The following is a 14101-nucleotide window of genomic DNA, read 5'->3' as shown; positions in this document are numbered from 1 at the left end:
AACGCCAGCCGCTAAGCCGGGCCCAGTCTTCCTTTGACAGCAGCAGTGCAGCTCTGCTTGGGCAGAGCCTCCAAAAATACCATGAACTCATCGCTATCCCTCTCCACGGAAATCTTTAGTAAAAGGCGAAAGATTTATACGGGATGAAGAGAGACCCGAGTCGATATGGGGCCGCCGCCAAGCCCGTCGCCGTTAGCCGGGCCTGCGTGACGCCCCCGCTCGGAGTAGAATGCCCAGGGGCGTCGCAGCCGCCGTCCTCGGGGCCCCGACTCCTCCCTGTCCTCCTGTCCTCTCAAAAGACAGCAATCATTTTAACAAACATGAGGGGAAATTCAAAAGGCAAAGATGACATCATGCCTTACCTCAGCGCAGCTGTCCACCGCACAAACAGTGTGTCACCTTCCTTTAAAAAAAAAAAAAAAAAAAAAAAAAAAAAAGAAAAACGGCGGGAAACGGGGGCCACGCACAGACAGGGCCCCCCCCCTCACAGCACTCAGTCTATTAGTCACTCACTCACTCACTCACTCACTCACTCACTCACTCACTCAGTCAGTCAGTCAGTCAGTCAGTCAGTTCTGCCTTTCGACAACAGGGGGCAGTAGAGGTGCACCATTCCCGGAAGCACTGCAATACCGGGTCGATGCGTGGAGCGGACGGGGCAAGCCCCACTTCCGGCTCCCTGTTCCAAAAATCCGTTTAATATGTGGTCCCCTCCATGGGGGACGTATCAGATATTAAACTGATAAGAACAGATACTACACTTGATCTTAGCCAAAAGGCCGAGAAGCGATACCCACAAATTGCGCCCCGCCGGGCGCCGGCATGCGGGATGCCGACGGAGCTGGCGCGGCTCAGCCCTCACCAGCCCCTCTGGCAGGTGTCGCCCGGCGAGTCCACGCGTGATCCAGGGAGACCACAGCCGCGCCACCGGGCACCTAACGCCAGCCGCTAAGCCGGGCCCAGTCTTCCTTTGACAGCAGCAGTGCAGCTCTGCTTGGGCAGAGCCTCCAAAAATACCATGAACTCATCGCTATCCCTCTCCACGGAAATCTTTAGTAAAAGGCGAAAGATTTATACGGGATGAAGAGAGACCCGAGTCGATATGGGGCCGCCGCCAAGCCCGTCGCCGTTAGCCGGGCCTGCGTGACGCCCCCGCTCGGAGTAGAATGCCCAGGGGCGTCGCAGCCGCCGTCCTCGGGGCCCCGACTCCTCCCTGTCCTCCTGTCCTCTCAAAAGACAGCAATCATTTTAACAAACATGAGGGGAAATTCAAAAGGCAAAGATGACATCATGCCTTACCTCAGCGCAGCTGTCCACCGCACAAACAGTGTGTCACCTTCCTTTAAAAAAAAAAAAAAAAAAAAAAAAAAAAAAAGAAAAACGGCGGGAAACGGGGGCCACGCACAGACAGGGCCCCCCCCCTCACAGCACTCAGTCTATTAGTCACTCACTCACTCACTCACTCACTCACTCACTCACTCAGTCAGTCAGTCAGTCAGTCAGTCAGTTCTGCCTTTCGACAACAGGGGGCAGTAGAGGTGCACCATTCCCGGAAGCACTGCAATACCGGGTCGATGCGTGGAGCGGACGGGGCAAGCCCCACTTCCGGCTCCCTGTTCCAAAAATCCGTTTAATATGTGGTCCCCTCCATGGGGGACGTATCAGATATTAAACTGATAAGAACAGATACTACACTTGATCTTAGCCAAAAGGCCGAGAAGCGATACCCACAAATTGCGCCCCGCCGGGCGCCGGCATGCGGGATGCCGACGGAGCTGGCGCGGCTCAGCCCTCACCAGCCCCTCTGGCAGGTGTCGCCCGGCGAGTCCACGCGTGATCCAGGGAGACCACAGCCGCGCCACCGGGCACCTAACGCCAGCCGCTAAGCCGGGCCCAGTCTTCCTTTGACAGCAGCAGTGCAGCTCTGCTTGGGCAGAGCCTCCAAAAATACCATGAACTCATCGCTATCCCTCTCCACGGAAATCTTTAGTAAAAGGCGAAAGATTTATACGGGATGAAGAGAGACCCGAGTCGATATGGGGCCGCCGCCAAGCCCGTCGCCGTTAGCCGGGCCTGCGTGACGCCCCCGCTCGGAGTAGAATGCCCAGGGGCGTCGCAGCCGCCGTCCTCGGGGCCCCGACTCCTCCCTGTCCTCCTGTCCTCTCAAAAGACAGCAATCATTTTAACAAACATGAGGGGAAATTCAAAAGGCAAAGATGACATCATGCCTTACCTCAGCGCAGCTGTCCACCGCACAAACAGTGTGTCACCTTCCTTTAAAAAAAAAAAAAAAAAAAAAAAAAAAAAAAAGAAAAACGGCGGGAAACGGGGGCCACGCACAGACAGGGCCCCCCCCCTCACAGCACTGAGTCTATTAGTCACTCACTCACTCACTCACTCACTCAGTCAGTCAGTCAGTCAGTTCTGCCTTTCGACAACAGGGGGCAGTAGAGGTGCACCATTCCCGGAAGCACTGCAATACCGGGTCGATGCGTGGAGCGGACGGGGCAAGCCCCACTTCCGGCTCCCTGTTCCAAAAATCCGTTTAATATGTGGTCCCCTCCATGGGGGACGTATCAGATATTAAACTGATAAGAACAGATACTACACTTGATCTTAGCCAAAAGGCCGAGAAGCGATACCCACAAATTGCGCCCCGCCGGGCGCCGGCATGCGGGATGCCGACGGAGCTGGCGCGGCTCAGCCCTCACCAGCCCCTCTGGCAGGTGTCGCCCGGCGAGTCCACGCGTGATCCAGGGAGACCACAGCCGCGCCACCGGGCACCTAACGCCAGCCGCTAAGCCGGGCCCAGTCTTCCTTTGACAGCAGCAGTGCAGCTCTGCTTGGGCAGAGCCTCCAAAAATACCATGAACTCATCGCTATCCCTCTCCACGGAAATCTTTAGTAAAAGGCGAAAGATTTATACGGGATGAAGAGAGACCCGAGTCGATATGGGGCCGCCGCCAAGCCCGTCGCCGTTAGCCGGGCCTGCGTGACGCCCCCGCTCGGAGTAGAATGCCCAGGGGCGTCGCAGCCGCCGTCCTCGGGGCCCCGACTCCTCCCTGTCCTCCTGTCCTCTCAAAAGACAGCAATCATTTTAACAAACATGAGGGGAAATTCAAAAGGCAAAGATGACATCATGCCTTACCTCAGCGCAGCTGTCCACCGCACAAACAGTGTGTCACCTTCCTTTAAAAAAAAAAAAAAAAAAAAAAAAAAAAAAAGAAAAACGGCGGGAAACGGGGGCCACGCACAGACAGGGCCCCCCCCCTCACAGCACTGAGTCTATTAGTCACTCACTCACTCACTCACTCACTCAGTCAGTCAGTCAGTCAGTTCTGCCTTTCGACAACAGGGGGCAGTAGAGGTGCACCATTCCCGGAAGCACTGCAATACCGGGTCGATGCGTGGAGCGGACGGGGCAAGCCCCACTTCCGGCTCCCTGTTCCAAAAATCCGTTTAATATGTGGTCCCCTCCATGGGGGACGTATCAGATATTAAACTGATAAGAACAGATACTACACTTGATCTTAGCCAAAAGGCCGAGAAGCGATACCCACAAATTGCGCCCCGCCGGGCGCCGGCATGCGGGATGCCGACGGAGCTGGCGCGGCTCAGCCCTCACCAGCCCCTCTGGCAGGTGTCGCCCGGCGAGTCCACGCGTGATCCAGGGAGACCACAGCCGCGCCACCGGGCACCTAACGCCAGCCGCTAAGCCGGGCCCAGTCTTCCTTTGACAGCAGCAGTGCAGCTCTGCTTGGGCAGAGCCTCCAAAAATACCATGAACTCATCGCTATCCCTCTCCACGGAAATCTTTAGTAAAAGGCGAAAGATTTATACGGGATGAAGAGAGACCCGAGTCGATATGGGGCCGCCGCCAAGCCCGTCGCCGTTAGCCGGGCCTGCGTGACGCCCCCGCTCGGAGTAGAATGCCCAGGGGCGTCGCAGCCGCCGTCCTCGGGGCCCCGACTCCTCCCTGTCCTCCTGTCCTCTCAAAAGACAGCAATCATTTTAACAAACATGAGGGGAAATTCAAAAGGCAAAGATGACATCATGCCTTACCTCAGCGCAGCTGTCCACCGCACAAACAGTGTGTCACCTTCCTTTAAAAAAAAAAAAAAAAAAAAAAAAAAAAAAAAGAAAAACGGCGGGAAACGGGGGCCACGCACAGACAGGGCCCCCCCCCTCACAGCACTGAGTCTATTAGTCACTCACTCACTCACTCACTCACTCAGTCAGTCAGTCAGTCAGTTCTGCCTTTCGACAACAGGGGGCAGTAGAGGTGCACCATTCCCGGAAGCACTGCAATACCGGGTCGATGCGTGGAGCGGACGGGGCAAGCCCCACTTCCGGCTCCCTGTTCCAAAAATCCGTTTAATATGTGGTCCCCTCCATGGGGGACGTATCAGATATTAAACTGATAAGAACAGATACTACACTTGATCTTAGCCAAAAGGCCGAGAAGCGATACCCACAAATTGCGCCCCGCCGGGCGCCGGCATGCGGGATGCCGACGGAGCTGGCGCGGCTCAGCCCTCACCAGCCCCTCTGGCAGGTGTCGCCCAGCGAGTCCACGCGTGATCCAGGGAGACCACAGCCGCGCCACCGGGCACCTAACGCCAGCCGCTAAGCCGGGCCCAGTCTTCCTTTGACAGCAGCAGTGCAGCTCTGCTTGGGCAGAGCCTCCAAAAATACCATGAACTCATCGCTATCCCTCTCCACGGAAATCTTTAGTAAAAGGCGAAAGATTTATACGGGATGAAGAGAGACCCGAGTCGATATGGGGCCGCCGCCAAGCCCGTCGCCGTTAGCCGGGCCTGCGTGACGCCCCCGCTCGGAGTAGAATGCCCAGGGGCGTCGCAGCCGCCGTCCTCGGGGCCCCGACTCCTCCCTGTCCTCCTGTCCTCTCAAAAGACAGCAATCATTTTAACAAACATGAGGGGAAATTCAAAAGGCAAAGATGACATCATGCCTTACCTCAGCGCAGCTGTCCACCGCACAAACAGTGTGTCACCTTCCTTTAAAAAAAAAAAAAAAAAAAAAAAAAAAAAAGAAAAACGGCGGGAAACGGGGGCCACGCACAGACAGGGCCCCCCCCCTCACAGCACTCAGTCTATTAGTCACTCACTCACTCACTCACTCACTCACTCACTCAGTCAGTCAGTTCTGCCTTTCGACAACAGGGGGCAGTAGAGGTGCACCATTCCCGGAAGCACTGCAATACCGGGTCGATGCGTGGAGCGGACGGGGCAAGCCCCACTTCCGGCTCCCTGTTCCAAAAATCCGTTTAATATGTGGTCCCCTCCATGGGGGACGTATCAGATATTAAACTGATAAGAACAGATACTACACTTGATCTTAGCCAAAAGGCCGAGAAGCGATACCCACAAATTGCGCCCCGCCGGGCGCCGGCATGCGGGATGCCGACGGAGCTGGCGCGGCTCAGCCCTCACCAGCCCCTCTGGCAGGTGTCGCCCGGCGAGTCCACGCGTGATCCAGGGAGACCACAGCCGCGCCACCGGGCACCTAACGCCAGCCGCTAAGCCGGGCCCAGTCTTCCTTTGACAGCAGCAGTGCAGCTCTGCTTGGGCAGAGCCTCCAAAAATACCATGAACTCATCGCTATCCCTCTCCACGGAAATCTTTAGTAAAAGGCGAAAGATTTATACGGGATGAAGAGAGACCCGAGTCGATATGGGGCCGCCGCCAAGCCCGTCGCCGTTAGCCGGGCCTGCGTGACGCCCCCGCTCGGAGTAGAATGCCCAGGGGCGTCGCAGCCGCCGTCCTCGGGGCCCCGACTCCTCCCTGTCCTCCTGTCCTCTCAAAAGACAGCAATCATTTTAACAAACATGAGGGGAAATTCAAAAGGCAAAGATGACATCATGCCTTACCTCAGCGCAGCTGTCCACCGCACAAACAGTGTGTCACCTTCCTTTAAAAAAAAAAAAAAAAAAAAAAAAAAAAAAAAGAAAAACGGCGGGAAACGGGGGCCACGCACAGACAGGGCCCCCCCCCTCACAGCACTCAGTCTATTAGTCACTCACTCACTCACTCACTCACTCACTCACTCACTCAGTCAGTCAGTCAGTCAGTCAGTCAGTTCTGCCTTTCGACAACAGGGGGCAGTAGAGGTGCACCATTCCCGGAAGCACTGCAATACCGGGTCGATGCGTGGAGCGGACGGGGCAAGCCCCACTTCCGGCTCCCTGTTCCAAAAATCCGTTTAATATGTGGTCCCCTCCATGGGGGACGTATCAGATATTAAACTGATAAGAACAGATACTACACTTGATCTTAGCCAAAAGGCCGAGAAGCGATACCCACAAATTGCGCCCCGCCGGGCGCCGGCATGCGGGATGCCGACGGAGCTGGCGCGGCTCAGCCCTCACCAGCCCCTCTGGCAGGTGTCGCCCGGCGAGTCCACGCGTGATCCAGGGAGACCACAGCCGCGCCACCGGGCACCTAACGCCAGCCGCTAAGCCGGGCCCAGTCTTCCTTTGACAGCAGCAGTGCAGCTCTGCTTGGGCAGAGCCTCCAAAAATACCATGAACTCATCGCTATCCCTCTCCACGGAAATCTTTAGTAAAAGGCGAAAGATTTATACGGGATGAAGAGAGACCCGAGTCGATATGGGGCCGCCGCCAAGCCCGTCGCCGTTAGCCGGGCCTGCGTGACGCCCCCGCTCGGAGTAGAATGCCCAGGGGCGTCGCAGCCGCCGTCCTCGGGGCCCCGACTCCTCCCTGTCCTCCTGTCCTCTCAAAAGACAGCAATCATTTTAACAAACATGAGGGGAAATTCAAAAGGCAAAGATGACATCATGCCTTACCTCAGCGCAGCTGTCCACCGCACAAACAGTGTGTCACCTTCCTTTAAAAAAAAAAAAAAAAAAAAAAAAAAAAAAAAGAAAAACGGCGGGAAACGGGGGCCACGCACAGACAGGGCCCCCCCCCTCACAGCACTGAGTCTATTAGTCACTCACTCACTCACTCACTCACTCAGTCAGTCAGTCAGTCAGTTCTGCCTTTCGACAACAGGGGGCAGTAGAGGTGCACCATTCCCGGAAGCACTGCAATACCGGGTCGATGCGTGGAGCGGACGGGGCAAGCCCCACTTCCGGCTCCCTGTTCCAAAAATCCGTTTAATATGTGGTCCCCTCCATGGGGGACGTATCAGATATTAAACTGATAAGAACAGATACTACACTTGATCTTAGCCAAAAGGCCGAGAAGCGATACCCACAAATTGCGCCCCGCCGGGCGCCGGCATGCGGGATGCCGACGGAGCTGGCGCGGCTCAGCCCTCACCAGCCCCTCTGGCAGGTGTCGCCCAGCGAGTCCACGCGTGATCCAGGGAGACCACAGCCGCGCCACCGGGCACCTAACGCCAGCCGCTAAGCCGGGCCCAGTCTTCCTTTGACAGCAGCAGTGCAGCTCTGCTTGGGCAGAGCCTCCAAAAATACCATGAACTCATCGCTATCCCTCTCCACGGAAATCTTTAGTAAAAGGCGAAAGATTTATACGGGATGAAGAGAGACCCGAGTCGATATGGGGCCGCCGCCAAGCCCGTCGCCGTTAGCCGGGCCTGCGTGACGCCCCCGCTCGGAGTAGAATGCCCAGGGGCGTCGCAGCCGCCATCCTCGGGGCCCCGACTCCTCCCTGTCCTCCTGTCCTCTCAAAAGACAGCAATCATTTTAACAAACATGAGGGGAAATTCAAAAGGCAAAGATGACATCATGCCTTACCTCAGCGCAGCTGTCCACCGCACAAACAGTGTGTCACCTTCCTTTAAAAAAAAAAAAAAAAAAAAAAAAAAAAAAGAAAAACGGCGGGAAACGGGGGCCACGCACAGACAGGGCCCCCCCCCTCACAGCACTCAGTCTATTAGTCACTCACTCACTCACTCACTCACTCACTCACTCACTCACTCAGTCAGTCAGTCAGTCAGTCAGTTCTGCCTTTCGACAACAGGGGGCAGTAGAGGTGCACCATTCCCGGAAGCACTGCAATACCGGGTCGATGCGTGGAGCGGACGGGGCAAGCCCCACTTCCGGCTCCCTGTTCCAAAAATCCGTTTAATATGTGGTCCCCTCCATGGGGGACGTATCAGATATTAAACTGATAAGAACAGATACTACACTTGATCTTAGCCAAAAGGCCGAGAAGCGATACCCACAAATTGCGCCCCGCCGGGCGCCGGCATGCGGGATGCCGACGGAGCTGGCGCGGCTCAGCCCTCACCAGCCCCTCTGGCAGGTGTCGCCCGGCGAGTCCACGCGTGATCCAGGGAGACCACAGCCGCGCCACCGGGCACCTAACGCCAGCCGCTAAGCCGGGCCCAGTCTTCCTTTGACAGCAGCAGTGCAGCTCTGCTTGGGCAGAGCCTCCAAAAATACCATGAACTCATCGCTATCCCTCTCCACGGAAATCTTTAGTAAAAGGCGAAAGATTTATACGGGATGAAGAGAGACCCGAGTCGATATGGGGCCGCCGCCAAGCCCGTCGCCGTTAGCCGGGCCTGCGTGACGCCCCCGCTCGGAGTAGAATGCCCAGGGGCGTCGCAGCCGCCGTCCTCGGGGCCCCGACTCCTCCCTGTCCTCCTGTCCTCTCAAAAGACAGCAATCATTTTAACAAACATGAGGGGAAATTCAAAAGGCAAAGATGACATCATGCCTTACCTCAGCGCAGCTGTCCACCGCACAAACAGTGTGTCACCTTCCTTTAAAAAAAAAAAAAAAAAAAAAAGAAAAACGGCGGGAAACGGGGGCCACGCACAGACAGGGCCCCCCCCCTCACAGCACTCAGTCTATTAGTCACTCACTCACTCACTCACTCACTCACTCACTCAGTCAGTCAGTCAGTCAGTCAGTCAGTCAGTTCTGCCTTTCGACAACAGGGGGCAGTAGAGGTGCACCATTCCCGGAAGCACTGCAATACCGGGTCGATGCGTGGAGCGGACGGGGCAAGCCCCACTTCCGGCTCCCTGTTCCAAAAATCCGTTTAATATGTGGTCCCCTCCATGGGGGACGTATCAGATATTAAACTGATAAGAACAGATACTACACTTGATCTTAGCCAAAAGGCCGAGAAGCGATACCCACAAATTGCGCCCCGCCGGGCGCCGGCATGCGGGATGCCGACGGAGCTGGCGCGGCTCAGCCCTCACCAGCCCCTCTGGCAGGTGTCGCCCGGCGAGTCCACGCGTGATCCAGGGAGACCACAGCCGCGCCACCGGGCACCTAACGCCAGCCGCTAAGCCGGGCCCAGTCTTCCTTTGACAGCAGCAGTGCAGCTCTGCTTGGGCAGAGCCTCCAAAAATACCATGAACTCATCGCTATCCCTCTCCACGGAAATCTTTAGTAAAAGGCGAAAGATTTATACGGGATGAAGAGAGACCCGAGTCGATATGGGGCCGCCGCCAAGCCCGTCGCCGTTAGCCGGGCCTGCGTGACGCCCCCGCTCGGAGTAGAATGCCCAGGGGCGTCGCAGCCGCCGTCCTCGGGGCCCCGACTCCTCCCTGTCCTCCTGTCCTCTCAAAAGACAGCAATCATTTTAACAAACATGAGGGGAAATTCAAAAGGCAAAGATGACATCATGCCTTACCTCAGCGCAGCTGTCCACCGCACAAACAGTGTGTCACCTTCCTTTAAAAAAAAAAAAAAAAAAAAAAAAAAAAAAAAGAAAAACGGCGGGAAACGGGGGCCACGCACAGACAGGGCCCCCCCCCTCACAGCACTCAGTCTATTAGTCACTCACTCACTCACTCACTCACTCACTCACTCACTCACTCAGTCAGTCAGTCAGTCAGTCAGTCAGTTCTGCCTTTCGACAACAGGGGGCAGTAGAGGTGCACCATTCCCGGAAGCACTGCAATACCGGGTCGATGCGTGGAGCGGACGGGGCAAGCCCCACTTCCGGCTCCCTGTTCCAAAAATCCGTTTAATATGTGGTCCCCTCCATGGGGGACGTATCAGATATTAAACTGATAAGAACAGATTTTTTTTTTTTTTTTCAAACCAGTCAGAGTTGGATACCCGTCGCTTCATCAACTCGGCCAACCTTCACTCATCATTCCGGCTATTTCAAATTCAATTACAATTTTTATTTCAATCAATAAAATATTACAATTATAATCTCCTTAAAAGGATTTCAAACAAGACATTAACACACCGTTAAAATTCAGCCCATATCAGAGTTTAAAATTTAAATATAAAATACATAAACCACACCAGACATTCAATAAATAAGCAAATATTAATCAAAAACCATTGAGTGTCAGTGGTTATTTTCAAAATCACCCCCAGGCTTAAAATCCCATTGCAAAGGGTTTCCGATCCTTGTGAACTTTATGGTGTGACACTGAAAAAAAAAACATTAACGCACCACCAAGAAAGGCACAGTATAAGGTGCGTGCGTTCACAACTCACGTGCCACACCGACCTTCCTGGATGGAGCTCGTACTCACCAAGATGTTAGTGGGGCTATGGCCGCAGAAGGCCCTTCCACCTTTCCTTGGCCTCGTGATAGCCCCACTGGATGATGTCCCGCTCCATCCTGAAATCCAAGTCCGCCACAATCTTTCGATATAATCCCCAGGCCCTCAAATCTGCCCCTTTATGGATGAGTGCCGACCTTGCATTCCAAAGTTCACGTTTGGTCATGCTGATCAGCAGCCACATCCGGGGCGGGAAGGGAGTCTGAGGACCTTGGGGCCACCCCATCATCACCTTATCGTAGGACAACACAAACTGCGGGTCTAGTTTCCTGCACAGGCCTTGCACTGATCTCCAGACCTCCCTGGCATACCCACAGTCCCAAAAGGCGTGCCTGAGGGTCTCCTCCTCTGAGCACTCGGGACGTGGGCAGCCTGAGTGTCTGGTCAGCTTGTGCCTGTACAGTACATCCCTGACCGGCAGCTTACCATGCACACACTGCCAGTTCAGGTCCTGCAGCCGGTTATCCAACCCCTTGGGCTGGATCCTGGTCCAGGTGTCCTTCTCCAGGCCCAGCACAGCACGGGTTCCCCTCTTCACCAGCACAGCCCGATACAGGGCTCGGTGCCTGGTGAGGGTCCCTGGGGGGAGACCTGCCGGAAGAGACTTACTCCACTTAATAGCATGGTGATAGTGGGTCGGCAGCGTCTCCGCCTTGGGCCCGGCGTTGGACCACGACGTCAACAGACGTCTCATGGGCAGGGCCAGCCACAAGTGAACAAAATACTGGTGGGGGTGTTCTAGGGGAGCCACCAGACGTGCACAGATCTGGGAGAAGAACAGGCAGTCAAGCTTGAGAGGGAAGTCAGGAACATCCCTCCCCCCACTGTCCTTTCCAAGGTACATCACTTCCCTCCTCACATACTCATACCTGCCGCCCCAAACAAGGTTAAACACATCCTTAGTTAAGCCTCTCCGCATGAAGCGGGGCATGGGGAACACATGGGCGAGGTAGAGGAGGGTGGGAAGGATATCAACCTTCAAGGCGAGAACCTTACCCAGGAAGGACAGGGACCTGGCCTTCCACATCCCCATCTTCCGCCTGGCGATCGTCAAACGCTCTTCCCAGTTTACCCGGGCAGCACCTTTCGAAAGAAAGTTAACCCCCAACACCTTGAGAGGGCCGCCGCAGAGAGTGAGCCCCCCCGGGACGTCCTCTCTCGCCTTCCAGCTGCCAAAGTACTTGACCACCGACTTGCTCAGGTTAAGTGCAGCCCCGGAGGCCTTCCCGAACGCCTGCACCAAGCCCAGGGCGTGACCGAGCGCATGGTCCGAGCACACAAACAGAGTGGTATCGTCTGCGTACTGGGCCAGCTTTACCGTCAGGCCCCCACTCCCTGGCAGGATCAGGCCGTTGATACCTGGATGGGCACGGATGGCGCTCGCCAACGGCTCTATATATAGAGCGTAGAGGAGGGGGGAGAGAGGGCAACCCTGCCTCACTCCACTTGACTGGGGAACCCAATCACTGAGGGAACCATTAATCGACACATGGCTACCAACCTCAGTATAAAGCGCATGAACCCATCCCAAGAACTTAGGCCCAAAACCTAGCCTGCTCAATACCCCAAACAGGAAGCAGTGGTCCACTCGGTCAAACGCCTTCTCCTGGTCCAAGCTAACGAGTGCCAGAGGGACATTCCTGTCCTCAGCCCAGGCGATCGCGTCCCGAATTAAATGTAAATTCCAAGTCGCAGATCGACCCGGGACCCCGCAAGTCTGGTCACTATGGACCAGGTGGGTCATGGCCTTTTTTAGGCGCTCAGTTAGGGTCTTTGCTATGATCTTTGCATCTACGCAAAGCATTGTCAGGGGTCTCCAGTTGCCAAGTTCGGCACGATCGCCCTTCTTGTACAACAAAGACAAGACCCCTGACCGCATGCTCTTGGTGAGCATGCCCTGACGCTGCACGTCCTCAGCCACTTCTAGCAGCTCCGGCCCGAGGACTTCCCAAAACGTGGAATAGAATTCCACGGGGAGTCCATCGAGACCAGGAACTTTGCGCCGGTTCATTTTGCCTAGCACCTCAGTCAGCTCGGCTAGAGTGAAGGGGGCATCTAAGCTGTCCCTTGCCTCACTGGGAAGACTAGGTTTGAGTTTAGATAAAAACTGCTCCCCTAGCTCAGGTTCGGTCTCCCTTTTCTTAAAAAGGTCACCGTAAAAACATTTAGCAACCTCCAGCATCCGGGCCGAATCGGAGACCAGGTTGCCTCCTTGGTCCCGGAGGGCAGTGAAACACTTTTCCTCACGGGCCAGTTTCACCTTATTAAAGAAGAAGGCTGTACATTTCTCATTCTCCTCCCTTTCCAAAGCCCTGGCCCAAAACAAGGAGGCCGCAGCCGATTGCTCGTGCAGGCCCCTCAGCTTAGCTTTGGCTGCCTGCACCTCCTCAAAGTTAAAAGCCCCTCCGTTGTTGTGGCGGGCATACTCCCTCTGCAGCCTGGTCTCTAGCCGTTGGATTTCGTAAAGCCTTTTAGCTTTACGCTGGCCGCAATAGTGGATAGCTAGAGCTCTAACCCTCTCTTTTACGCTCTCCCACCATGCGGCCGTGGAGACGTAGGCTGCCTTACAGCCCCGCCACGCAGTAAAATGATCCAGGAAGAGAGACCTAAAGTCTCTCTCTTCTAAGATCTCCACGTTCAGCTTCCAATAGCCCCTCCCGAAGGTAGGGGCGTCAATGGAAACTGTGGCCTCGACCGATGTATGGTCCGAGTACCACCGTGGAGACCTCAAAACCTTCCTAAAAACAACAGAGGGCGAAGCTAAAATATAATCAATACGGCTGCTGGCCCCACGACTGTTGTGCCAGGTATGGCCCGGATCTGTGGGGTTGCACGTTTTAAAACCATCAGAGAGGTTGAGGCTGCGGATCAAATTCCTAAAATGTTTAGTGCTGACATCCCCTTTCCCTTCTAAAAAAGTATTGAAGTCCCCTCCTAAAATTATGTGTCTATTAGTGACACAAAACTGGGCCAGCTCCTCAAAAAGCGCAATGCGGGACGAGGCCTCCACTGGAGCGTAAACGCACATCGCCCGGATGTGCTGACCTCTCCAGGTGGCGTCCACTCCCAAAACCCTTCCCTGCACTACAGTGAAGGTACTCACATTCTCAAAGGCCCGGTCACCAAAAAGGATGCCGACGCCTGAAGAATGGACACCACCAACGCTCCAGCAGGACTTACCCCTCTTCCACGCTTGTGAGAAAAGAGCCACGTCCCGCTGGTCCCTGAGGTGGACTTCCTGCAAGAAACAGAGATTGAAAGGGGAGGATGTCAGTTCATCAAAGACCGCGGCCCTTTTGACTGGGTTCCTCAACCCTCTGACGTTAACAGTAAAAATTTTAAAATCAGCCATGGGGGGATTAAAAAAAGAATAAAACAATAAGAAATTAAAACCATAAAAATTTTAAAAACTATAAACCCTAAAACCAGCTATTAAGACCCCTGTTCCCCCTCCCCGCTCATGCCCAGAATTTTCCCCAGCATGGAGTCCTCCAGGTAGGCCTGGTCGTTTGGTGAAACCTCCAGGCCCGAAAAGGTAATGTCCTCCTGGGGAAGGGCTGGGGACAACATTGACAAATTCCAACTTATATCTTCTGTTTTGGGGGCGGGGG

The 14101-nt window shown here is 55.1% G+C and overlaps 21 non-coding genes and 1 pseudogene across 21 annotated transcripts; all 22 read right to left on the bottom strand.

Annotated features, from left to right (window-relative positions):
* Nucleotides 1–49: 49 nt before the first annotated feature.
* On the bottom strand, nt 50–163 carry LOC140584319 (U5 spliceosomal RNA). Its single transcript, XR_011986281.1, has one exon. It is a non-coding gene; the product is annotated as a U5 spliceosomal RNA (small nuclear RNA).
* Nucleotides 164–599: 436 nt separating this feature from the next.
* LOC140584153 (U2 spliceosomal RNA) lies at nt 600–791 on the bottom strand. The gene has a single exon (XR_011986179.1). It is a non-coding gene; the product is annotated as a U2 spliceosomal RNA (small nuclear RNA).
* Nucleotides 792–986: 195 nt separating this feature from the next.
* Nucleotides 987–1100, bottom strand: LOC140584317 (U5 spliceosomal RNA). The gene has a single exon (XR_011986279.1). It is a non-coding gene; the product is annotated as a U5 spliceosomal RNA (small nuclear RNA).
* A 433-nt stretch (nt 1101–1533) lies between these two features.
* LOC140584141 (U2 spliceosomal RNA) lies at nt 1534–1725 on the bottom strand. Its single transcript, XR_011986171.1, has one exon. It is a non-coding gene; the product is annotated as a U2 spliceosomal RNA (small nuclear RNA).
* A 195-nt stretch (nt 1726–1920) lies between these two features.
* Nucleotides 1921–2034, bottom strand: LOC140584316 (U5 spliceosomal RNA). Its single transcript, XR_011986278.1, has one exon. It is a non-coding gene; the product is annotated as a U5 spliceosomal RNA (small nuclear RNA).
* Nucleotides 2035–2448: 414 nt separating this feature from the next.
* On the bottom strand, nt 2449–2640 carry LOC140584130 (U2 spliceosomal RNA). Its single transcript, XR_011986160.1, has one exon. It is a non-coding gene; the product is annotated as a U2 spliceosomal RNA (small nuclear RNA).
* A 195-nt stretch (nt 2641–2835) lies between these two features.
* On the bottom strand, nt 2836–2949 carry LOC140584315 (U5 spliceosomal RNA). The gene has a single exon (XR_011986277.1). It is a non-coding gene; the product is annotated as a U5 spliceosomal RNA (small nuclear RNA).
* A 413-nt stretch (nt 2950–3362) lies between these two features.
* Nucleotides 3363–3554, bottom strand: LOC140584119 (U2 spliceosomal RNA). The gene has a single exon (XR_011986151.1). It is a non-coding gene; the product is annotated as a U2 spliceosomal RNA (small nuclear RNA).
* A 195-nt stretch (nt 3555–3749) lies between these two features.
* Nucleotides 3750–3863, bottom strand: LOC140584314 (U5 spliceosomal RNA). The gene has a single exon (XR_011986276.1). It is a non-coding gene; the product is annotated as a U5 spliceosomal RNA (small nuclear RNA).
* A 414-nt stretch (nt 3864–4277) lies between these two features.
* LOC140584108 (U2 spliceosomal RNA) lies at nt 4278–4469 on the bottom strand. The gene has a single exon (XR_011986144.1). It is a non-coding gene; the product is annotated as a U2 spliceosomal RNA (small nuclear RNA).
* A 195-nt stretch (nt 4470–4664) lies between these two features.
* LOC140584313 (U5 spliceosomal RNA) lies at nt 4665–4778 on the bottom strand. The gene has a single exon (XR_011986275.1). It is a non-coding gene; the product is annotated as a U5 spliceosomal RNA (small nuclear RNA).
* A 412-nt stretch (nt 4779–5190) lies between these two features.
* LOC140584096 (U2 spliceosomal RNA) lies at nt 5191–5382 on the bottom strand. Its single transcript, XR_011986132.1, has one exon. It is a non-coding gene; the product is annotated as a U2 spliceosomal RNA (small nuclear RNA).
* Nucleotides 5383–5577: 195 nt separating this feature from the next.
* Nucleotides 5578–5691, bottom strand: LOC140584312 (U5 spliceosomal RNA). Its single transcript, XR_011986274.1, has one exon. It is a non-coding gene; the product is annotated as a U5 spliceosomal RNA (small nuclear RNA).
* A 434-nt stretch (nt 5692–6125) lies between these two features.
* Nucleotides 6126–6317, bottom strand: LOC140584085 (U2 spliceosomal RNA). Its single transcript, XR_011986121.1, has one exon. It is a non-coding gene; the product is annotated as a U2 spliceosomal RNA (small nuclear RNA).
* Nucleotides 6318–6512: 195 nt separating this feature from the next.
* Nucleotides 6513–6626, bottom strand: LOC140584311 (U5 spliceosomal RNA). The gene has a single exon (XR_011986273.1). It is a non-coding gene; the product is annotated as a U5 spliceosomal RNA (small nuclear RNA).
* A 414-nt stretch (nt 6627–7040) lies between these two features.
* LOC140584074 (U2 spliceosomal RNA) lies at nt 7041–7232 on the bottom strand. The gene has a single exon (XR_011986110.1). It is a non-coding gene; the product is annotated as a U2 spliceosomal RNA (small nuclear RNA).
* Nucleotides 7233–7427: 195 nt separating this feature from the next.
* LOC140584310 (U5 spliceosomal RNA) lies at nt 7428–7541 on the bottom strand. The gene has a single exon (XR_011986272.1). It is a non-coding gene; the product is annotated as a U5 spliceosomal RNA (small nuclear RNA).
* A 432-nt stretch (nt 7542–7973) lies between these two features.
* Nucleotides 7974–8165, bottom strand: LOC140584063 (U2 spliceosomal RNA). Its single transcript, XR_011986099.1, has one exon. It is a non-coding gene; the product is annotated as a U2 spliceosomal RNA (small nuclear RNA).
* A 195-nt stretch (nt 8166–8360) lies between these two features.
* On the bottom strand, nt 8361–8474 carry LOC140584309 (U5 spliceosomal RNA). The gene has a single exon (XR_011986271.1). It is a non-coding gene; the product is annotated as a U5 spliceosomal RNA (small nuclear RNA).
* Nucleotides 8475–8898: 424 nt separating this feature from the next.
* On the bottom strand, nt 8899–9090 carry LOC140584052 (U2 spliceosomal RNA). The gene has a single exon (XR_011986088.1). It is a non-coding gene; the product is annotated as a U2 spliceosomal RNA (small nuclear RNA).
* Nucleotides 9091–9285: 195 nt separating this feature from the next.
* On the bottom strand, nt 9286–9399 carry LOC140584308 (U5 spliceosomal RNA). Its single transcript, XR_011986270.1, has one exon. It is a non-coding gene; the product is annotated as a U5 spliceosomal RNA (small nuclear RNA).
* Nucleotides 9400–9837: 438 nt separating this feature from the next.
* Nucleotides 9838–10016, bottom strand: LOC140584181 (U2 spliceosomal RNA; annotated as a pseudogene).
* Nucleotides 10017–14101: the final 4085 nt, after the last annotated feature.

This window comes from Paramormyrops kingsleyae, unplaced genomic scaffold (assembly GCF_048594095.1).
Source record: "Paramormyrops kingsleyae isolate MSU_618 unplaced genomic scaffold, PKINGS_0.4 ups31, whole genome shotgun sequence".
Classification (NCBI taxonomy): Eukaryota; Metazoa; Chordata; class Actinopteri; order Osteoglossiformes; family Mormyridae; genus Paramormyrops; species Paramormyrops kingsleyae.
This window is presented reverse-complemented; position numbering and strand designations above follow the sequence as displayed.